Source organism: Macrobrachium nipponense, chromosome 23, assembly GCF_015104395.2.
Source record: "Macrobrachium nipponense isolate FS-2020 chromosome 23, ASM1510439v2, whole genome shotgun sequence".
NCBI lineage: Eukaryota > Metazoa > Arthropoda > Malacostraca > Decapoda > Palaemonidae > Macrobrachium > Macrobrachium nipponense.
This window is the reverse complement of record NC_061090.1, coordinates 78,978,901-79,003,900: the sequence shown is the minus strand read 5'-3', so window position 1 is coordinate 79,003,900 and position 25,000 is coordinate 78,978,901. Positions and strand designations below refer to the sequence as shown.

Below are 25,000 nucleotides of genomic sequence, written 5' to 3'. Positions count from 1 at the left end.
TTAAGCATGCTGATTACTCTCTCTCTCAGACACACAATCGGACACACATTATCGATTCCTTTGGATTATCCTAGTAACTAATATGTGAATAAAATTGATTTTGTTATCAACCTTTGCATATTGCAACCAATTGGTTTCCTCAAAGGGTTCCTGTCTCTCCTTCCTCCATCCCTTAGCCAGCTGGAAGCCATTTTCACCAAACAGTTCATAAATCGTACACAGAAAAAAAAATTAATATAAAATTTCACTTTATATAATATACTGTTTCATTATTTTACACTCTTTAATTAACTTTTGAACACATTAATATATATATATATATATATATTATTAATATATAATCTTATATATATAGTATATATATATTATATATATTATATCTATATATATATATATTATATATATAGATATATATATATATATATATATATATATATTTTGGTGGGTAAACTGAAGAAAAACTTACTAAAAATTTATATACCTGGTTTTTTAATAGTTTTATCTCAAAATGTGCATTTTATAATGGAATTGATAAAAAAACCAGTTATTTCTGGATATTTCTTGTAGAAAAATACTGCAAATAGGCAAATTTCCCACTAATAATGGGCAGATATGGTCCAGAGAGAAATCTGCGAATCCATGACTCCATGAATTGGGAGAATGTCAATACGGGGGGCTCACTGTATATAATATAAATATAAATACAGGCAGTCCCAGGGTTACGACGGTCTCGGCTTACGACGTTCCGAGGTTACAACGCTTTTCAATTATATTCATCAGACATTATTTCCAGGGTTACGATGCATGTTCCAGGGTTACGACGCCTACAACGCTCATCTGGCAGATGAAATATGACACCAAAAATGCAAAATAATCAATATTTGAAGGTTTTTTTTGATGAAAAATGCCATAAGAATGCAGTTTACATAGTTTTCAATGCACCCAAAGCATTAAAAGTAAGGTTTTCTTAGGATTTTTGACGATGTTCTGGCTTACGACACGTCTCAAGTACGGAACCCCCTTCGTAACCCGGGGACTGCCTGTATAAATATATATATATATACACACACACACATATATATATATATATATATATATACATATATACATATATATATCATATATATATATATATATATTATATATATATATATATTATATATATATATATTATATATATATATATACTATATATATATATATATATATATGTATATACTATATGATATAATATATATATAATATATAATCTATATATATATATATATAATATATATATATATATATATATATATATATATATATATATATATATATATATATATATATATATATATATATATTATATATATATATATACGATATATAATATATATATATATATATATATATATATATATTTACACAGTGGTACCAAACAAAAGTCCCAGCTTATGAAAAAATCAAATTACGAAAGCAAATACGAAGATTTTTTTGGCTCTACATACAAAAATAGTTCAGGTTACGAAAGGTTGTTGCTTTAAAGTCCCGAGATTCGCCCGGACCACCGATAACAATTTTAAAACTCGCTTGCCGCCAACTGAGTAGACTCGCCACCATCCTCCCGCTCTCCTATTGGTTCCTGATGCTAGTCATCGCCATAAGATCCTGCTCTCCTATTGGTCAGCATCTCTCCCATCGTGCTCTACGTAGTGGCATTCTTCTTTGGCCACTCGGTAGCAGTATCGTTATCACACACATATGGAATTCGTTTGTTCACATATACGATTTAGTTTATTAACATAAATTCGTGTTAGTAATTTCGTTGTACTACTTTATCGTATTGTGTGAGAACTTTTGTACATGTACTACATAACTTAATTACGTACAGCATACGTAGTCATGGGTCCTAAGAAAGTTGCTGAAGTTCACGGAAAGAAGAGGATGCTTTCTATGGAGACGAAGATGGAGATCATTAAAAAGTATTAAGCTGGCATGCGGTTGAGTGTGATCGCTAAGGAATACGGCCAAAATCCATTGACGATAGGCACCATCCTTATGCAGAAGGAAGCCACATCAAAGCAGCTACACCTTCCAAGGGCGTGACTATTTTGTCCAATAAGAGGAGACACGTGCACGACGAGATGGAGAGGCTGCTTCTTGTCTGGATAAAAGACAAGAAATCGCTGGTGATACGATAACCGAGACGGAAATTTCCCACAAGGCCAGCGCTATTTTTGGCAATTTGATTGCCCAGGCTGAAGACGATGGAGAAGGGACATCAACGCCAACCCAAGACTTCAAGGCTTCTCATGGGTGGTTTGAAAAATTCTGGAAACGGACTGGCATCCATTCGGTGGTGCGGCATGGGGAGGCTGCCAGCTCGGACACAAAAGCGGCCTAAGCCTTTATTAAGACGTTCGACGACGACGTCTTCAAGTGTGATGAGACTGGCCTTTTTTGGGAAAAAAAATGCCTCGTTGGATGTACATCACGGAGGAAGAGAAGCTACCCGGGCATAAGCCTATGAAAGACAGGCTTACGCTCGCACTTTGTTCGAACGCTAGTGGGGACTGCAAGGTGAAGCCCCTACTTGTGTATCATTCGGAGACTCCTCGAGCCTTTAAGGCCCACAAAGGTGAAGCTTCCAGTGATGTGGAGGGCTAATGCGAAAGCCTGGGTAACGAGACTTTTGTTCACCAAGTGGGTAAATCTGTGTTTCGGCCTGACAGTGAAGAAATTCTTGGAAGAGAAGCGCCTCTCTCTGAAATGTCTGCTGTTGTTGGACAATGCCCCTACTCACCCTCCTGGCCTTGAGGAAGATATCCTAGCAGAGTATTCTTTCATCAAGGTACTTTATCTTCTGCCTAACACCACCCCTCTCCTCCAGCCCATGGACCAGCAAGTGATATCGAATTTCAAGAAGCTGTATACTTAACATCTTTTCAAGAAATGTTTAGACATCACCAATACCACAAACCTCACCTTGTGTGAATTTTGGAAGGAGCATTTCTATATCGTAATATGCATCCAACTCATCGATCACGCTTGGCAGGAGGTTTCGAGGCGAACCTTGAATTCTTTGTGGAGGAAACTCTGGCCTGATGCCGTATCCGCCCAAGACTTTGAGGGATTTGAAAAGGGCAAAGCGGGTGCAGATTCAGAAACAGGTGACGATCCTGAAACTGTTTCACAACCAGATCTTGGCGAGATCGTTGCACTTGGCAAGTCCATGGGGCTGGTCGTCGACAAGGACGACATCAATGACCTTCTCAAGGAGCACCAAGAGGAACCTACGACAAATGACCTGAAGGAGTTGGAGGGCATGCAACATAACGTCGTTCAAGAAGAGTTCTCTAGCAGCAGCGAGGAGGAGGACAACGGCAAAAATTAAGGATGCTCTAGCTGCTTTTCATTAAGTGCAATTGTTTGTAGAAAAAAGACAGGTCATATGCTTGCGCAGTTCGATGACATTTGCCCGAGTCGTTTCAGGAACATTGTCAAAAGAAGGCAGAAGCAATCTTCCTTGGATAGTTATTTTGTAAAGAGGCCTTTAGTAGGAGTAAGCAAACAGGAAGATGCAAGTGATACGAAGAAACAGAAAGTTGAAAGTGGTGAAGAAATTGAAATTTTGTATTTAAAAAAAAAAAAAAAAAAAAAAAAAAAAAAAAAAAAAAAAAAAAACGTAAAGTATAAAAAAGTAAAAAAAAATGTAAAAATCAAAACAAGAAAAAAAAGAAAATTTAATTTTAAGTTTTTTGTAAAGTTAAGTGTTAAGGTTTTGTGCCATTTGTTAATGTGTTTTGTAAAGTTTAGTCTTAATGTTTCCTGACATTTTTTAAGGTTTCGTAAAGTTAAGTGTACGTACAAGTTTTCTGCCATTTGTCCTCCTGAGGTACCACTGTGTATATATATTATATTAGATGATATATATATATATATATATATATATATATATATATATATTATATCTATATATATATATATAGATATATATAGCAAATACCACGGGAAAATGATAGTCAGAAATCCAAGCGCTTTCGTCTTTACTCAGACATCGTCAAGGAGCTCCTTGACGATGTCTGAGTAAAGACGAAAGCGCTTGGATTTCTGACTATCATTTTCCCGTGGTATTCGCTTATTTATGAAGTCACATGCATCTACTGTGATTTTTTAAGCATATATATATATATATGTATATGAATGTCTTTTGCTCTTTTACAACAGTTTAATATGAAGATAAAAAGGCCCATAAAACACTACTTGAACATTGCAACAATATATTTCAAGCACTTCCTTCCTTCTCTACTCCAGATCACAGGTAAAATGTTGAATGTTGCCAGTAAGTCTCTGTTGGCGTGCAGGTGACAGTTGACCCAGGAAGGGTGGAAATTAAACTATTTCCTGATGTTTTCTGGCCTCAATAACTCCAGTCTAGCAACTTGTCCGGAGGTCACATTTTGTGGAACGCCTGCTTGAGAAGAGGCCTCATGATCTCATGATTAACTCGTCAATGTCATCCCATTTCCAATGTCTTCCCGACAGGTTCATATTGTTGGTTTGATTGATGATAAGAGATTCCATCATCTTCATTTTGTACGGACAGCTACTTTATCCTGAATATGTAGGAAAATTCCCAAAATCTCTGAAGCATGTTGTACTGATCTTTTGTGCTCTGTTAATCTTTGCGAGATGGATCTACCCGTTTCCTGTACATAAATCTCATTACAATTGCTGCATGGTAAATTGTAGAGTCCGGCTTCTCCTCTTTCATTTAAGTAGTACAGGCAGTCCCCGGTTAATGGTGGGGGTTCTGTTCTGACAGGCTTTATAAGTGAAAATCACTATTAAATGAAACTTGGTGATTTACGGTGCCAATAACCGGATTTTGGTGCTGATAACTGGTTAATGCCACCACTGTTAGGTATGTATTGGCGCCAGACAAGCTCCATAAAACTAAATCACTATTAACAGAGTCCACTGATAACTAACTCCCGATGGATATGGAAAATGAAAGGATTATTAGACCTGAGGTGTTCTGTAGCTTTTTGGATGTTTTCTTTGTATTGAAGTTTTATTTTGTTAAAATCGATTAGTCTGTTGTGAGCAGGACCTCTGTAGTACATTGTATTCGCTTTAATTATGGTGGTTAGAGCATTTATATTAGGTGTTGGCAGATCGTGTTGAATTCCTCATCTAAAAAAGATCAGTACGATATGCTTGAGAGAGCTTGGGGATTTTCCTACATATCAGGGATAAAGGCCATATAATAAACTGGAGTGCAGCAAAGCTGATTTTCGAAAGTAACTGTCCATACAAAGGGGAGATGCTGGAAGCTGTCCATACTAAGGGAAGATGCTGGAATCAGCAATCATCAATCAGACCAAAAGTAAAAACCTGTCAGGAGGACACTGGAAATTGGATGACATCAACGAGCTAATCCTGAGGACTCTTCTCAAACAGGTGTTCAAGGAAATACAACCACTGGATAAGTCGCCAGACGGGAGATAATGAGGCCAGAAAACACAAGAAAATAATTTAATTTCCACCTTTCCTAGGTCATCTGTCACCTGCATACCAACAGAGACTTACTGCCACACCTACATATGCTTTGCACAGGCAGTCCCGGGCTTATGACGGATTTGGCTTACGACGTTCCAAGGTTACAATGCATTTTAATTATATTTATCAGAAATTATTTCCAGGTTTACGACACTTACAATGCCAATCTGGCAGAAGAAATATGACTCCAAAAATGCAAAATAATCAATATTAAAGTTTTTTTATGAAAAATGCTGTAAGAATGCAGTTCAAATAGTTTTTAATGCACCCAATGCATTAATAGTAAGGTTTTCTTAGGATTTTTGACGATGTTCCTGTTTAAGACGATTTTTGGCTTACAACACGTCTCAAGAACGGAACCCCCTTCGTAACCCGGGGACTGCCTGTATTAGGGATGTGCCGAAGTATTGGTATCGGTGGTATTGCTAGTTATTGTGGTATCGGTGAATTTCTGGCCGATACCAACCAGTCCTTTTGTCATTAGTATAAGAATTTAAAATCCTTCTAGGCTTCCTAAAATGTATATACTATTAACAAACCCCACCAAACAAGTTTGGCAAATATTAATTTTCTGTATCATTTTTCATTTCTAGGATATTCATATTGCATATTATCTTTATTAAAATTATAATATTTAACTTAGTTCAGATGGTCCAAGTCCATATGTGTTGGAACTTGCAAAGGGATTTGTGCTTTTTTTGAGTTGAATGTTTTGTTGATCTATATCTGAGAAACAAACTCTGGTCCTTTCTTAATCTTATTTTTATCTATGTACCGGTCTCTCATTTTTCTTGCGATTACTTAATAGAAAAATATTTATGTATTGTAATGAGGCAAAGGCTTAACCCCTCCATTACTAGGACCTTTCATAATCTACATAAATGAGTTTGTTGACTGTTTCTAGCCAATATATAAATCAAAACTCAGAATAAAAGTATATAATAGTGATTTCAGATTGCTCGTAACCCCATGAATTAGAGTAAGCAATCTGTACCTAAATTGTTAATTCTTATAATGGTAGCCATAATATAAGCCAAACTGTATCCAGGTAGTAAAGGGAGTAAATACTTAATAGTTATACTTGATGTCTTTTCAAATATAACTTATGTCTTTGAAATTGTTCATAAAATCCTATCATATGACCTTCCAACTTTTGAACCTTTAATATACAATAACCAGAGAACAAGAATTATTTTAGTAACAATATATATTCTCCTAAATAACAGTAATATGGAGGGAACATGTATCGGTATCAGCTTTAAAAGTTGGTATCGGTATCAGTATCGGCCAAAAATTTGGTATTGATGCATCCCTATGTTGTATATTGTAAGACATCCTCTGTTCCCAGCTTATCAGTGCTAAAATCGCCGATTTTCGGTTATCGTCATGCTGTCAATTTGAACACCCACCGATAACCGGGGTACTGCTTGAACACACACACACACACACACCCAGTAAACCCCGGGATTTGCAGGCTCTCAATTCATGGACTCACTGATTCGCAGATTTCTCTATGAAACTTATACAGTGGAACCTTGACATACGTAAGTCCCAACTTACGAAAAATTCAAGTTACGAAAGCAAATATGATATTGTTAAGATACAATAAAGTTTGTTCATACTTACCTGGCAGATATATATATCTATAGCTGTATTTCTCCGAAGTCCGACAGAATTTCAAAACTCCCGGCACACTCAGTGGTCGGCCAGGTGTTAGTACCCATTCCCGCCGCTGGAGGCGGGTGTCAGGAACCATTCCCATTTTCTATTCAGATTTTCTATTCCCACTGTCTCCTGAGGGAGGTGGGTGGGTACTTTGATTATATATATCTGTCAGGTAAGTATGAACAAACTTTATTGTATCTTAACAATATCATTTTGTTCATGAAAACTTACCAGCAGATATATATATAGCTGAATCCCACCTTTGGAGGTAGGGAGAGACAGAAAAGGATTTTGGAAAACATATTGCATGCAGATGAATAACATCTTGGTTCCTTACCTGTTAGCATAGCTGACTTCGTGATTACTGTCACCCAAGTCTGCTACTGCTTTACTAGTCTCCAGCAAGGTAGTGACCTATATAGCTGGTGAGTTCTAGATGATCTGTCAACGGGAGCGTGACCACAATGTGACTAGACAATTTTGACCATACTATGAGGGCAACGAAGTAAAATTTACCACCTGACCAGCCTAACAATTTTCATTCCCACATCACTTAGGCTAAAGGAAAGGAAGTCCGGCTCAGGAGGACGACCTTACAACCATAAAACAATCCATAAAAACTCACCTACCCATTTCCTACAGGGTAGGATGAGTGCTACTTCCAGCCCCCAACAAAGTTGTCTGCTAACGACGTATGGTCCAAGCGCATAGCAGTTCTCGTATGTCGTCTTCACATCCCGCAGGTAGTGTGAAGCGAACACCGAGTTGCTGCGCCAAAAGGTGGCACTCAGAATGTCATTGAGTGCCATGTTCTTTTGGAAAGCTACCGAGGTAGATATAGCTCTCACTTCATGGCATTCACTTTGGCAACAGCTTAACATCACTGTCTTCGCAAGATGAATGCGCCTGTCTAATGGTGTCTCTCAAGAAGAATGCCAGAGCATTCTTCGACATCGGTAAATCTGGTTCTTCTGACCGAACACCATAAGTTGTTAGAAGGACCTCGACATTCCTTCGTTCTTTGTAAATAAATCTTGAGAGCCCTGACAGGGCACAGGACTCTCTCTGGTTCGTGTCCAATGATTTCCGCCATACCCTTAATCTCAAAACTTTTGGGCCAAGGGTTAGACAGATTTTCATTTTTCGCTAGAAACGTAGGACTTAATGAGCAAACAGCATTATGTCCCCTAAAACCAATATGCTTGCTAAAGGCTTGAATTTCACTAACCCTCTTCGCCGTCGCCAGAGTCGTTAGGAAAATAGTTTTCTTAGTAAGATCCCTTAATGAGGCATTCTGAAGGGGTTCAAACCGATTTGACATTAGGAATTTAAGTACTACATCCAAATTCCATGATGGTAACTTAGGTTGAGGAATCTTTATAGTCTCGAAAGACCTTAAAAGATCGTGGATATCTTTATTATTTGCCAAATCAATTCCTCTATGTCTAAAGACTACAGATAACACACTTCTGTAGCCTTTGATTGTTGAGACTGCAAGCTTTAGGTCGTTTCTCAAGTAGAGCAAAAAGTCCGCTATTTGGCTCACAGAGGTCGTGGTAGAGGAAATGCGTGTTCTTCTGCACCAACTCCTAAACGTAGCCCACTTCGATTGATAGACTCCAAGCGTGGAAGCTCTTCTCGCATTGGCGATTGCTTTTGCAACCGGTCTTGAAAAACCCCTCGCTCTGACCAACTTTTTGATAGTCTGAATGCAGTCAGACTCAGAGCGGGGAGGTTTCCGTGGTATCTCTCGAAGTGGGGCTGTTTGAGTAGATCTGTCCTCATGGGCAATGTCCTCGGGAAGTCTACTACAAAGGTCATGACCTCTGTGAACCACTCCTTTGCTGGCCAGTAAGGAGCGATTAACGTCAATCTCGTCCCTTCTGACATTGCAAACTTCTTCATTACTTCTCCCAGAATCTTGAACGGGGGAAAGGCGTAAAGATCCATCCCTGTCCAGTCCCAAAGAAGTGCATCTATTGCTATTGCTCCCGGGTCGAGCACGGAGAGCAATACAACGGAAGCCTCCTTGTTCTCGCTGTTGCAAAGACGTCCACTAGAGGACGTCCCAATAACTTCCACAGCTCTCGACACACATCCTGATGTAGAGTCCACTCGGTCGGCAGCAGTTGACCTTGCCGACTGAGGAGATCCGCCCGGACGTTCTCCACGCCTGCAACGAACCTCGTTAGAATCGTTACTTTCTGAGTTCTCGCCCATAACAAGATCTCTCTCGCTAGGTTGAACAATGATCGCGAGTGAGTCCCTCCTTGTTTTTTTATGTATGACAGAGCTGTGGTATTGTCTGAATTTATCTGAACTATCTTGTTTGAGACTTTTTCTTTGAAAAACTGAAGTGCCAAGTATATGGCCGCCAGTTCTTTGAGATTTATGTGCCAGAACACCTGTTCCCCTCTCCAGGTGCCTGACACTTCCTCCCTCCCTAATGTAGCTCCCCACCTGGTGGTGGACGCGTCGGAGAACAACACTAGGTCGGGGCTCTGAAGTTTGAGGGATGTTCCTTCCGAAAGTTTCACAGGATCGAGCCACCACTTTAGGTGATCCTTTACCTCCTTCGGGATCCTCAAAATTGTCTCCAAATTTTCTTTGTCCTTCCAATTCTCCTTCAGGAAAAACTGGAGAGGTCTGAGATGTAGTCTCCCCAAGGAAACAAACTTCTCCAGCGAGGAAATGGTGCCCAGCAGACTCATCCATTCCCTCACCGAGCATGATTCCTTCTTTAAGAAGACTGATATTTTTTCTAATCCTTGCTGTTGACATCCCTGGGATGGAAAAGCTCGAAAAGCCACTGAATCCATCTGAATCCCCAGATACACGATGGACTGTGTGGGGATCAGCTGAGACTTTTCGAAATTCACTAGAAGTCCCCAGGGACTTTGCTAGAGTTAAGGTTGATTGAAGGTCCTTCAGACACCTTTCTTTCGACGATGCTCGAATGAGCCAGTCGTCTAGTTATAGAGAGATCCTTATGTTTGCAAGATGAAGCTACCTCGCCACATTCTTCATTAGAATTGTGAAAATCATTTGGTGCCGTACTCAGACCGAAGCAAGGAGCTCTGAATTGGAAAACTCTTCCCTTCATGACAAAACGCAGGTATTTCTTCGATCGGAGATGTATCGGGACGTGGAAATATGCGTCTTGCAGGTCCTCCAATGATACCATCCAATCGTTTTGTCTTAAGGCCCAAGCACTGACTGAGGTGTCTCCATCTTGAAAGTCTGTCTCTCTATAAAAAGGTTTAGACTGCTCACATCTAAAAACTGGCCGCCAGCCTCCCGACTGTTTCGGTACCAGGAATAACCTGTTGTAGAAACCCGGGGACTGAAGGTCCTCGACTTGTTCTATTGCTTTCTTCTCGAGCATTTGTTCTATCAGATCGTACAAGATCTGTTGTTTTTCTCCATGGTAAGAGGGTGATAGATCTATAGGTGTTGTGCACATGGAGGAGCTTCAGGAAAGGTATTTTGTATCCTCGCTCGATGACGTTGAGCGACCAGCTGTCTGCCTCTATCTTCTTCCAAGCTTCTGCAAATAAATGAAGCCTGGCACCTACTGGCGACTGAAGGACTCCCTCCTCATTTTTTACCTCTGGACTTAGACTGAGCTCTGCCTCTAAAGAGTCCTCTTCCTCTAGGAGAAGGTCTAGAGGATGCTCCACCTCGAAAGGGCTTTATTTTCTTAGAAAACTGGGTTCGTGTTGAAGTCGAAGGAACCGCAGGACGTCTAGAAGATTGTGCTAAGAGATCCTGAGTAGCTTTTTCCTGTGAACTTCCAGCTACATCTTTAATCATAGCCTGGGGGAAGAGATGGTCAGAAAGAGGGGCGAAAAAGCAAATCTGCCTTCTATGTATGAGACACTGCTTTGGTAGTAAATTTACAGTAGATAGCTCTCTTTTTCAGGAGCCCTGCACAAAAATATGAAGCCAATTCCTCTGAACCATCTCTGACGGCCTTATCCATACAAGCGAGAACACTGGATAGCTCCCCCAAGCTAATTGAGTCTTGAGTACGAGACTTAGTGTCAAGCAGCCCCAAACACCAGTCTAAGAAATTAAATACTTCAATTGTCCGAAAAGACCTTTCAGATGGTGGTCTATCTCCGCCGGTGTCCATGTTATTTTAGCTGACGAAAGAAGAGACCTTCTTGGCGCGTCAACCAGACTGGAAAAGTCACCTTGAGCCGATGCGGGAGCCCTTAACCCTACATCCTCACCTGTATCATACCAGATCCCAGCCTTGCCGCAAAGTCTTGAAGGAGGCTGGGCAAAAGAAAACTTTCCTTGAGCTTTTCTAGACTCCATCCAATCTTGCACCTTCTTAAAAGCTCTCTTAGTTGAAAGAGACTTTGTCATTTTAACAAATCCAGGAGTCTTATTTGTTTTTGACAACGAAAACTGAGAAGGAGGCGACCGAGGTGCTGCGGGTTGAAACTCTTCTCCAAATGAATCCCGAAGCAATCGAACCAAAACTTGATAATCGGAAGAATCTGACACAGCGGGTTGATCCTCTTCCGTTTCTTCTGAAATATTACTCAATCCTTCCTCATCTATAGGAGTGACCAAGGGGACTCCCGAAGCTGGTGGTACAAGTCCTTCACTCCGACCTTTAATGGAAGATCGTTGTTTTGACGTGCAAGGAGCATTCTGAATATTAATATCTAAAGATTCGATAAAAGCGGTACCAATTTCTAGCTCATTCTCTCGATGGGAGTCTCTTCGAAAAGCCGATTGCAGGTGAGTTTCCATACTAATACCTTGTTGTGATACCTGATGAATATGCAACAAAGCGTCCGTTTGAACATCTCGCTTGGCATCCGTCCGAGCGTCAAGCTTGGCGTCCAGCCGAGCGTCACGCTTGGCGTCCAGCAGAGCGCCACGCTTGGCGTTACAGTGAGCGTCACGCTCGTCGCTCAGCCGAGCGTCCCACTTGGCGTCCAGGTGAGCGTCACGCTCGGCGTCCATCCGAGCGCCACGCTTGGCGCGTCCAGGTGAGCGCCACGCTCGACGTCTGTCCGAGCGTACCGCTTGTCTAAATAGGCGTCCCTGTGAACACCCGCTCCTTCCAAGCCGAACTAGGAGCGTCGAGTTTCTCAGACGTGTAGACGGCCTCGTTTCGCAACCACAGGATCGTCCGTTCTTGGATAAAGCGAGACCTCGAGAGTCTGGGCGAAATTTCTTCCTTTCGATCTCAAAATTCCTAGTAGGAAGTTTTTCATGCTCTTTCTCCAACTGCAGGTGAGACGTACGAAAATCTAGAATGAGTACTCACAGGCGAAAGAGACGATCGGTTCACCCGTGCGGGAGACCTTTCTTAGATCTTTAAATCGGTAATTTATCATCTTTTGTTTCTCGGACAAATTTCTGATTCTCTCTCAGCCAGCAACGAAGCAAGTTGTTGTTGCATCGACCTGATAACACTCTTTGTAGTAGAAGATTCTTTTTCAGGAGAAAAACTGATCCTATGAGAAGGCGAGGGGCGAGGGGAAGCCCTATCCCTTCTCACAAGACCGTTCTAGTTCTATTCTTAGAACGACTAGGGCGCTCCAAGGCGTCCTCGGTTAGATGACATCATAATTCTCCTTTGAGGAGTCCATGCAGCAAAAACTCTCCGGTGAAGACCGCAAACCAACAGGAGAAAAAGGACGTGAAGCGTCTTCTTCCTTGCGATCGAGACTCTGGCCGCCTGTGCGACACCTTGAGTTTTCTATCTTTTTTGCGGTGGAGAGTAATCCAAGCCTCGAGGCGAAGCCCGTAACGAAGAAGAAGCGCAAAGAGACTCTGCGCCCTCCTCTGAGAGACTACTGACGATAGCCGGCCTGTGCGACATTTAACGTCATAGCTCTTTTCAGAGGACGTGAGCGTCTTCTCATGCTCCAACTCCTGTTAGGGGAGGACGCCTCCGAGGACGAAAAGCACTCGCGGAGGATACCGCGCACTCGCACACTCTTTGGCAGCCTGGGGATCGTCTACAGGTTCTGCTGAAGGGACGCCAGATCGGTGGGGGTTCCCGTAACCCTCCTGCGGCTTTCGACATGTCCGTCTTCCTGGACTTGGAAGTTCGACAGAGGTCCAGGCCTAGAGGCATTATAGGGCCAATCTGACGCCCCCTCCACAACACTGGGGGCAACTTTCACTGCACTTTGTTCACTAATAATGCTCTTTTACCCTCCAAAGCGAGCAACTTTAGATTCTATGTTTCGTATTGATTCCAGAAAATCGTAGAAAGGGCATTGTCTTCCACTGATTTTTCAGGGCCCGAAGGCACAACAGATTTAGGTGTACCAACTACTGAATGTATAATAGGAGAAACCTTACTACCCTTACTTCTACTGACTGATACACTCCTGGAGGAAGATCTCCGTATCTATCACGCTCACAATCCACGTTCGATAACCAAAAAACAAACAGGATACTCAAGTAACAGAGAAGTTTCGAAAATCCTAAGACGGAGGTGTTGAAAACAGTTATTATCAACACCGGCGACAGAAAAAATCTGAATAGAAAATGGGAATGGTTCCTGACACCCGCCTCCCAGCGGCGGGAATGGGTACTAACCACCTGGCCGACCACTGCGTGTGAAAGAGTTTTGAATTCTGTCGGACTTTGGAGAAATGATATTTTTATTTAAGATAAATTTTTTAAAATATCTTACCTGGCAAGTTATATACATAGCTATATTCTCTGACGTCGTGACGTCACGACAGACTTTCGAAAACTCGCGGCAATCGCCGGACCATCGGTCAGGTGATCGTTACCTGTACGCCTCTAGATAGTTACCTGGAAACCCCATATTTTCTCGCTCCTCTAGTCTCTTGAGGGGAGGTGGGTGGGTCTAATTGTATATAACTGCCAGGTAAGTATATTTAAAAATTTATCTTAAAATAAAAATATCATTTTTAAATATGTAACTGACCTGGCAGTTATATACATAGCTGATTGACACCTTTGGAGGAGGGACAGAGACAGCAACATTGTTGTAAGGTAACTACTTGATAGGTAACTAAAGGTTCTTACCTGCTAAGGAAGCTGACTTGACGACTACTGCCTCTTTAGTCTGCTCTCCTTAGGAGCTCCAGCTAAGGGATGTGACCTGTGCAGCTGATGAGCTCAAAGGGGTTTGTCGACGGGACGTGACCTCTATGCGACAAAACCACCTATGCCCTTGACATGGGCTAAAACAGGCAAAGACCACCTAACCATCCAATCCTTGCATACAAGAGATTGAAAAGACACACATACACTAGACTGTTGAAGGTTTCCCCTAACCTTCAACAGACAACCATAAAAATAACTTAACATCAAGGGTCTAACATGTAGGATTAGAGGTATCAACTCCTTCACCCAACACGAGCCAGTGGCTACGAACGGTCCAAGGGTTCTGCAGTCTTCATATACCGTTCTATTTGTTTCAGGTAAAAAGAAGAAAATACGGAGCTGCTCCTCCAGTATGTCGCGTCTAAAATGGCTTTAAGGGACTGATTCTTTCTAAACGCCATTGACGTCGAGACTGCTCGCACTTCATGGGCCTTTACCTTTAAAGCCTTGTAAAGCGTTTCATTGCACTCCGTGTGAGCTTCTTGAATCACACTTCTAATAAAGAAGGCTAAAGCGTTCTTTGACATAGGCCTTTTGGGATCTTTAACGGAACACCATAAGTTGTCAAAAGTCCCTCTAACGTCCTTGCACCTGTGCAGATAACACTGTAATGCTCTTACCGGACAAAGAGTCCTTTCACGTTCCTGACCTGCAAATTCTCCAAGGCTGGGAATCGTAAAAGACCTAGGCCAAGGATTGGAAGGAGTTTCATTCTGGCTAAGAAACCTAAAGTGGTTGAACAAACCGCTTTAGATCTATAATTCCTACTCTTTTGTCCATAGCTTGAATCTCGCTTACTCTCCTTGCAGTAGCGAGAGCGACTAGAAAAAGTGTCTTCCTGGTTAAATTCTTGAACGAGCTCTCCTGGATCGGCTCAAACTTGTCAGACATTAAAACCAAACCTTAGTACTACGTCCAGATTCCATCCTGGTAGTTGTTCAGTCCTTTGTTTCGTAGTATCAAAAGATCTAATTAAGTCGTGAAGATCTTGATTCCTAGACAAGTCCAGTCTCTATGTCTAAAGACTGACGCCAGCATGCTCCTGTATCCCTTTAATTGTAGTAGTGGCTAGACCTTACTTTAAGTTTTAAGTGAAGAAGGAAGTCTGCGATCTGGCTCACAGATGTGTTGGACGAGGACACCTTCTTCTACACCAGTTTCTAAATATCTCCCCACTTCGACTGGTAGACGTTGATGGTCGAAGCCCTTCTTGATCTGGCGATAGCTTTAGCTGCCTCTCGCGAAAAAGCCTCTAGCTCTAGGAGCTTTTCGACAGTCGAAAGGCAGTTAGCTGAAGAGCGTGGGTATTCCTGTGATACCGTTTGAAGTGTGGCTGTCTGAGCAGATCTGGAAGCAACGGAAGGGTTCTTGGAACTTCCACTAGCCACTGCAACATCTCTGCGAACCAGTCTCGCGTCGGCCAGTACGGGGCTATCAGGGTCATTCTGCTTCCTTCGGACTGTGCGAACTTCTTTAATACTTTGTGTATCACTTTGAAGGGAGGAAGGCGTACAGATCCAGTCCTTCCCAGTTCATGAGGAACGCGTTTCTACTGCTACCGCTTGTGGATCCGGCACCGGTGAGCAGAACGTCGCATCCTCCTTGTCTTGTTGTGCAAACAAGTCTATGGAAGGTTGCCCCATAACCTCCATAGTAATTCGCATACTCTAACTTGAGAGTCCATTCTGTTGGCAGGACCTGATTTCTCCGGCTCAAGAGGTCCGCTTGCTGACATTAATTCCCCTTGTACAAATCTCGTTTGGAGGACGATATTTCTGTCCTTTGCCCATAGCAACAGATTCTTGGCTGTCTCGTTCAGAGAAAACGAGTGGGTGCCTCCTTGTTTCCTGACATACGCTAGAGCAGTCACGTTGTCCATGCTTATTTCCACTACTTTGCCTGCCACACATTCCTCGAATGCCTGAAGAGCTAGAAAAGCTGCCATCAGCTCTTTCTTGTTGATATGCCAATTTTCTTTCGGTTTCGCTCCATCTTCCCGAAATTTCCCTGTTCCCCAGAGTCGCTCCCCAGCCTAGGTCTGATGCGTCTGAGAACAGTATTAGCTGTGGATTCCATTGTTGAAGTGAAACTCTTCTCCAGCTTCGCTGGATCCAGCCACCAAATCAAGTCTTTCTTGACCTCTGCTGAAATTGGGAAGGTGTCTGAAAGCCTTGTTCCTTCCTTTTTCCAATTTCTGTTGAGGTAAAATTGCAGAGGTCTGAGATGCAGTCTTCCAGTGAGACGAACTGTTCGATCGAGGAAATGGTCCCCAAAAGACTCATCCATTCCCTCGCCGAACATTGTTGTCTCCCCAGGAATTTCCTGCACCCGATTCAGGCATCGGTCTTGTCTCTCCTGGGAGGGAGAAGCCCGAAAATCCTGAGAGTTCATCAGAACTCCTAAATAAATGATCGAGCGAGAGGGCTCCAGGTGAGACTTTTCCAGGTTCACCACTAGCCCTAGTTCCTGTACTAGGTTCAGGGTTATTTTCATATCCTCCAGACACTGTGTCTTGGAGTTGGCCCTGAGAAGCCAATCGTCCAGATAAAGAGAAATGCGGATCCCCCCTTCGTGTAGCCATTTGGCTACATTCGCCATAATAGCTGTGAATATTTGTGGCGCTGCTGAGCCCGAAGCAAAGAGCCCTGAACTGGAATACTCTTCCTTCGAATAAGAACCTGAGGTACTTCCGAGAGCTTGGGTGGATGGGGACATGAAAATAAGCGTCCTGTAGGTCTAATGAGACCATCCAATCTCCCGGTCTCAACGCCGATAGCACTGATTGCGTTGTTTCCATCGTGAATTTCGTCTTCACGACGAAGGCGTTTAGAGCACTGACGTCCAGAACGGGTCTCCATCCTCCCGAGCTCTTGGGTACCAAAAACAGTCGATTGTAGAACCCCGGATTCTCTTGGGGTGAAACAGGTTCTATCGCCTTTTTTAAGAGCATCAGCTCTACTTGTTCTTTTAACGCGAATCTCTTGCTGCTGTCCTTGTAATTCGCTGTTAAGTCGAGGGGATCTAAAACTATGGGAGGTTTGGCGTAAAAAGGGATCTTGTAGCCCTCCCTTAGTATCTGAAGGGTCCAGTTGTCCGCCCCTCTCTCTCTCCAGGCTTCCCAAAAACAAAGAAAGAAAGCCTGGCTCCTATTTGTGTCTGAAGGACTGTCTGATCATGGCCTCCTTTTGGAAGGAAGCTTGCCACCTTTTCTGGAGGGCTTTCTAGAAGTTCCGACGTCCCTCGGGGCTGTTTTCCTCGAAAAAAAACTGTTGTGTTGTTTCTCCTCTCTCGCTCTCTTGGTCGCAAACGAAGAAGGCAAAAACCCCACTGGCTGCCTTCGATATTAGGTCCTGTGTGGTCTTCTGAGTCAATGAAGTGGCAATATCTCTAATATCTGTGGAAAAAGAAATTCGCAAAGGGGGCAAACAAAAGCTCTGCTCTTTGTACCTGTGTGACCCCTTTAGCCGTAAAGGAGCAGAGAAGGGACCTTTTCTTCACGATTCTGCCGTGAAAATCGCTGCCACCTTCATTAGTCCCGTCACGTAACGCCTTGTCCATACAAGACATCACACTCAGAAGGTTAGAAATGTCCGTTGAATCCTTCTCTTCCACTTTCTTGGCAAGAGCACTCAGAGACCAGTCTAGAAAGTTCAGGACCTCAAACACTCTAAACACGCCCTTCAGTAAATGATCGAACTCTTGCATCGACCACATCACCTTCGCTGCTGATAAGGCGTGTCTACGATTGGCATCGACGATACTGGAGAAGTCTGCCTGAGAGGAGGCAGGTACTCCCAGGCCCAGAACTTCCCCAGTCTCGTACCAAACGCTGGATTTCGAAGCCAATCTTGCAGGAGGAAAAACGAAAGCAGTTTGCCTCGCTCCTTTTTCTCTTTCATCCAGTCGTTCATCTTCGCAAGCGCTTTCTTGGCGAAAAAATGGAAAGAACCATCTTAGTAAAGGCAGTCTTATTCTGGGTTCTTCCACAAAGGAACTGAGACAGGGGAGAACGAGGTGCTGCGGGCTTGAAAATCCGTTTCAAAAAAGCTCTTGAAACAGAAGCATAAGAGTCTTATAGTCGGAAGGAGGAACTTGTTCTTTCGTCTCCTCTTCCGAAACTACCTCCAACATCTCCGAAGGTCTCTCTCTGTCTCGTTCCGCATCGGATGATGTATTTAAAGCCAAAGCCGGAGCGTCATTGGTCTCGATGCGTTCCTTGGCACCAGAAACCGCCGAGGCGTCATGCTTACGAGCGTCGGCGTCACGTCCTTCTCTCTCACGCGCGCTGGCGTCACGCTCTTTGCTCTTACGAGCGTTGGCGTCACGCTCTTTGCTCTTACGCGCGCTGGCGTCACGCTCGGAAGCGTCATGTCCGAGTAAATCGGAAGTGTCCTGGTTGTCTGTGTTCTTGGCGTTGACGCTTCGCGAAGTCTTCATCACTCCCGGGGCGTCAGACTGACGCTTGGGTTCTTGCAGCTTTTCCATAAGTACAGACAGCTGCTGTGCATATCTTGCAGCATATTCTTGGCTTCATTGTCTCTCGAGGGAGAGGGTAACTCGTCAGGTTCGTCCCACACGAACCGCAGCCAGAGGAGTCGATCCTTCTAAGGCTTCCTGAGGACGCTTGGTAGGAAGCTTCCTAGGTAAATCCTCCCAAGTAGCAGGAGGAAGAGGAGCGTGCATTGAAAGCGCTGTCTTGCTCTGCTTTAGCTGGCGAGGCTTCCGATGACGAAAACTTCTCCGGAGAACTCCAGTGACTGCAGCCTGGCAGTTGCTCATCTGATGAGACCTCACAAACACAGGTAATTTCCTCTTGAGAGGACGAGAGGAAAGTAGAGTGTCGCCATCCTCGACGCGGGGAGACGTCATCGGATGACGAACCAAACACACTCGACGCGCCTTTTCTACGGCTGTCTGAAGCAACCTTGGAAGCGTCAGCAGGTTTGTTTGAGGGCACGCCCGACCGGATACTAGAGCCTCTCGCCTCCCTTAGACTTTCGACTTTACGTCTCCATGGGTCGGGAGCTTGTAAGAGGTCGGGTCTAGGAGCGCGACAGGACCGATCGGACGCACCCTCCACTACACTGTCACTAACACTAAACTTGTCACTTACACTGACTTTAGCACCTGCACTTAAAGCACTTACGACAGTCCAAGTGCGATTGCCCTGCTCAGTAAGAGAGGCAATGTTGTCCCATTTTTTCAAGCACCGCTTGAATACTGCAAAGGTTGAGTCCTTCGCCCCCGACCTCGGAGACAGGTTCGGGAGCTGATACTTCTACTAAATTACGCTCAGAAGGAAGCAGGGGAAGGAAACTATGGGATTATCTACCACTTCTGATTCGTTGATGAACGGGAAAGGGAACTCTTAGTTCTTCTAATTCTATCTCTCTCGAGCTTACGGACATACTTGTCCAACTCCTTCACTCCTTATCATCCAAAATCAAGCACTATCACATCTATTCTCAAAGTGCAAATTCTACCCCTACAATTCACACAAAGTGTGTGGGGATCAAGAGAAGCTTTGGGAATTCTAACCAACACCCCCCTTTACAGCAGACTCTATCACAACTCCCGAGTCCGACATTGTTAATTGAGTAATCCAAAAACAAATCCAAATCAATCCAAGTCAACAACAGCGAAAGCCAATAAAATACTTCACCCAACGATGAAATACTCTAGCGAGTACGAAAACCTATCGAGGAGCCCACAACAACGAAGTTGCCGGCTTGGGCGACAGAAAAAATATGGGGTTTCCAGGTAACTATCTAGAGGGCGTACAGGTAACGATCACCTGACCGATGGTCGGCGATTGCCGCGAGTTTCGAAAAGTCTGTCGTGACGTCACGACGTCAGAGAATATAGCTATGTATATAACTGCAGGTCAGTTACATATTTAAAAATACAGCTATATATATATCTGCTGGGTAAGTTTCATGAACAAAAAAGAAGATTTTTTTGCCTCTGAATATGAAAATAATTCAGGTTACAAAAGGGTGTTACTGCAAAGTCCCGAGATTCACCCGGACCACCGAGAACTATTTTAAAACTCGCGTGCCGCCAACTGAGTAGACTCGCCACCATCCTCCCGCTCTCCCATTAGTTCCTGATGCTAGTCACCGCCGTAAGATCCTGCTCTCCTTGGTCAGCATCTACCCCATCGTTGCTTATGTATTCTATTGGTAAAAGGATGCTGTAAATTGAAAAACTATTCATGAAAAACAAAAAATTTAATAAAAAAACATTAGGTAAAGATAGAATAAAGAATAGAAATGAATGGTTATTATACTGTTTGGTAGTTTCAGTAGTTTGAAGAGAGATAATGAAAAATGATATTGTAATGATACAATTAAGTTTGTTCATACTTACCTGGCAGATATATATATAGCTGTATTTTCCGAATCCGACAGAAATTTAAACACTTACGACACACGCAGTGGGAGTCAGGTGGTTAGTACCCATTCCCGCGCTGGGAGGCGGGTTATCAGGAATCATTCCCATTTTCTATCATAATTTTTATTTCCACTGCTCCTGAGGGGAGGTTGGGTGGGTACTTGATTATATATATCTGCCAGGTAAGTATGAACAAACTTAATTGTATCATTACAATATCATTTTGTTCATGAAACTTACCTGTCAGATATATATATAGCTGAATCCCACCTTTGGTGGTGGGAGTAGACAGAATAGAAGATTTTAGGAAAATATATATGCAGATAATTGATATCTTGATTCCTTACCTGTTAGCATAGCTGACTTCGTGGTTACTGCCGCGTAAGTCTGCTTGTGCTACTAGAGTTGCCAGCGAGGTAGAGACCTATATAGCTGGTGCACTCCAGATGATCTGTCAACAGGGGCGAGACACGACGTGACTAGACCATATTGACCATACCATGAGGGCTAAGAAGTAAAATAAATATATATATATAAAATATATATCACCACCTGACCCACCTAGCCAAAGTTAAGGTGTGTTGTTTAACTAAGGCTTAAGAGTTAAGAAGTCACCGTTGTCGGCGACTCAACTACTAAATTAAGAGCTCTTCCTAACCATTTTCTACAGGATAGGATGAGTGGTACTTCTTGCCCCAAGATTGTGTCTGCAGACACGTATGGCCCTAGCGGAGCAGCAGATCTCATATGCCATCTTCACATCTCGCAGGGAGTGTGAATTGAACACAGAGTTGCTTCGCTAAAACATGGTACTCAGGATGTTGCTGAGTTGCCATGCTCTGTTGAAATGCTTCCGAGGCCGCGCCCTCACCTCGTGAGCATTCAAATCAAAAGATTTCAAATCTTTGTTGCAAACACAAAGAAGGAGCTTTTTGAAAGACCTCCTTAACAATAAAGCCAGGGTGTTCTTTCGATATGGGCAAGTCTGGTCTTTTCGGAACACTGCAGATTGTCCGTACGACTTCGACTTTCTTGAGTTTTATGTAGATAAAACTTGAGAGACTGACAGGGCACAGGACTCTCTCTGGCTCCTGCCCACTAACTTGTGCCATCCTTGCTTCCAAGCTCCTGGCCCAAGGACAAAACGGGTTTCCATTCTTAGGCCATAACGAAAAGCTTAGAGAGCACACCGCCTTGTGTTCTCTAAAGCCAAAACTTGTGACGATGGCTTAAAATCTCACTAACCCTCTTTGTCGTATCTAGGGTGGTTAGATATGCCTGTTTCCTGATCACATGCAAGAAGTTAACAGGTAGGAGATGTTCGAATGCTTTGACATCAAGAACTTCAGACTATGTCTAAGTTCCATATTGAAAGCTTCGATGGACATGCACAGTCAGTCCGTCTGTACTAACGTCAGGTGACCGACCAGTTGACCAGTCAGACGAATCAAGGACAGCAAGGCTGTACCCTGAAGACCATAAGGCACTATTCTTCACTGAAGGATGAGTGTTTGGACTGCCTGGGCGATTCAAGCTAAGCAAACCTTGGGGGTGTGTATCAACGCAAACCCAACGTCGTTAGCGAATCAACTCCTGAGCCACTCCTGACTCGAGCTTCTGGTGCCAGGAGAAAGGAGCGAGGAGCAAAAAGGCGATTCAGTCCCGAAGGACGAATGCCTGACAGTCCAACCTGGTCTCATGTTAAACGATCATCGGGGGTGTATAAACGCAACCGACTTCGTCAACAAGAAATCAGGGCTACTATATGTCTCCTGATCTCGCACGAGTGTCTGACTCCGAGAAAACAGGTGAGACAAAAAGTAGATGGTGAGCGAGTTTCGAGATTTCACAGAACTCAAAGATCGTGAAGGGCTTTGTTGTTTGACAGAAGCAAATCTCTGAGCCCAAAGGCCGTCAACAACATATTTGCGTATTCTTTAATAGTTGTGACTGCCAGCTTATCCCATTCTTCCAACGGAAAGGGAAGACTGCAATCTTATGCTGTCAGCATCTCGATAGTCTGAACGTAGTCAGACTCAGAGCGGAGAGTTATAGGTACCTTTCGTGTTAAAGGAGACCGACTCTCTCGGAAAAAGGTCCTTGGAAGGACGTGACCTCTGTGAATCTAGGGTCTTGAAGGCCAACATGGGGCGATTAGCGTCATTGTCGCTCCCTGTGATGATATAAATCATCTTATTACATTTCCTAAGTGATTGAAAAAGGGGAAAAGAGACTAAAACATCCATCCCCGTTCAATATCATAGGATGGCGTTTAATGTTACCGCTACCCGGATCGAGAGAGGGGAGCAGAGAAGAAGAAGCCTCTTCGTCCTCAACTAGCGAAGAGATGAAGAAAGACGTCCCTAAAGTCTCCACAACTCTCAACTTACTTCTAAAGAAAGATTCCACTCGGAAGTCAGTAGTTGCTGCCTTCGATCGAGACGATTCGAACGGACTTTTGCAATCCTGTAACGAACCTCTAGAGGATCGTTCCATTCTACGCCTGTGTATAATAGGCTCTTTCTCGTAAACCCGAACCGGGACCGAGAGAAGATACTTCCTAAGATATGAGAGAGCTGTGGAAGATCAGAGTTGATATGGGACCATGGTTCCAAAAACTCGTTTCGAGGACTGGAGGGACGACTGAATTGCTTCCACTTCTTTCAGATTATGATCCAGGACATCTGAAACCCTCTCCAGATGTCCGGCAACTTCTTTCTATCACCTCAAGAGATACTTAACGCACCGAGAGATGTTCAGAATCATTCCTAGATCTTAATAAAATTTCAGTTTCCCGGTAGGAAAAAACTGTAGAGGTCTGAATTGCAGTCTATTCAGGGAAACAAACTTTCTTTAGGAAGGAAATGGTCCCCAGCAAGCTCATCCATTCCCTCACACAGTAGTTACTTCCCTAATAAGGCTGCGCTTTGCCTAAGCAAGAGAGCATATAATAGTGCAATGTTGTGGTAGACTCGTAGTCCTATACCGTGCGGTAACGAGCACCGAAAGGAGTAAGATATCTCGTAGAACATTAAGGCCAAACGAATGCAATGTTTATTCATCATGTAAGAAATCCCTCAATCTTAGGCTAAAATCCGTGATTGTAGGGCAGAGATACAGTTCGTCAGTCAATCCCGCAGGAGAGAGAGAGAGACGTAACTGCCAGCACAGAGATACGGTTAGTCAGTCAATCCCGCAGGAGAGAGAGACTAACCTACAGCGATGACAGCGAACGAGATTGGTACTGGCTCGTTTGGACTGGAGGAGAGGAGTCAGAGGACAGTGACAGCAGCAGCTTACGATCGTCCGTCATCGTCGTCTCTTAACTTTATGCCTGGGTTGCCAGCTACCCTATTCTATGAAGAAAAAAGGTTCGTTATTTTTAGCATAAAGAGACTCTCAAGCGGTATATTTAAGCGAAACAGAAAACGCTAAAATATATAGATGCGTTTGTGTCGTCAGAACACTACCATACAACGGTAAAAGATAAATCGGAAAACTCCTGGAAGGGCTGCAGGGAGTAACGATTAAATGTCCTTAAAATGGACCATAGACCTCTCGGTTGCCATCCGAAGAGGTAACTACAGCAAGCGTATAAGACTTGAACAACCAGAAATAAAATAACGCAAGGCAAAATATGAAATTATATCACAATAAAGTTTGTTCATACTTACCTGGCAGACATATATATAGCTGAATTCGGAAATACAGCTACATACATATCTGACAGGCAAGTTTTCATGAACAAAAACTTAGGAGAATCGAAGCAGTCAGCTCAAGCTTCTTATGTTATTGGACATAAGCGTTCATTGACGTAGTCTACAAGTCTATTTCTTGTACGAGTCTGCGAATGACGAATGAGAGCTCTTCCGAATCTTGTCAATAAGAGCTTATTCGCTTACGCAATATCAAGTTAATGAGATGTTTGTCAATGAGAACTAACCCATTTACGGGACAAAGAGATATTTTGTCAATGAGGGGATACCCACTTACTTGACAAAACGATGATATTGTCAATGGGGGAAAGTCACTGAATTGACAAAACGTAATCCAGGAAGTCGAGCATTTTATTTTCCGATTCCCGTCTCAAACGAGGAAGGGGCAAGAATCCTGTTAAGAGACTGGGCTTACGTCAGGTATTACGACTTGTTCAATTCGGCAGCGTAGTCCCGACTAGGAACTAACAAAATCTATCATCTGAAAAGCCTTTCAGATGGGCTAAAAAGCTGGCAAAATTATCCTGGGAAGAGGAAGAAACTCTCCAACCAGCTTCCTCTCCCGTATC

General features: G+C 43.2%; 1 pseudogene; it reads right to left on the bottom strand.

Moving 5' to 3' along the window:
* LOC135201808 (histone H3.3A-like) overlaps nt 1-25,000 on the bottom strand; it is an 87,280-nt pseudogene that overhangs the window by 61,334 nt on the left and 946 nt on the right.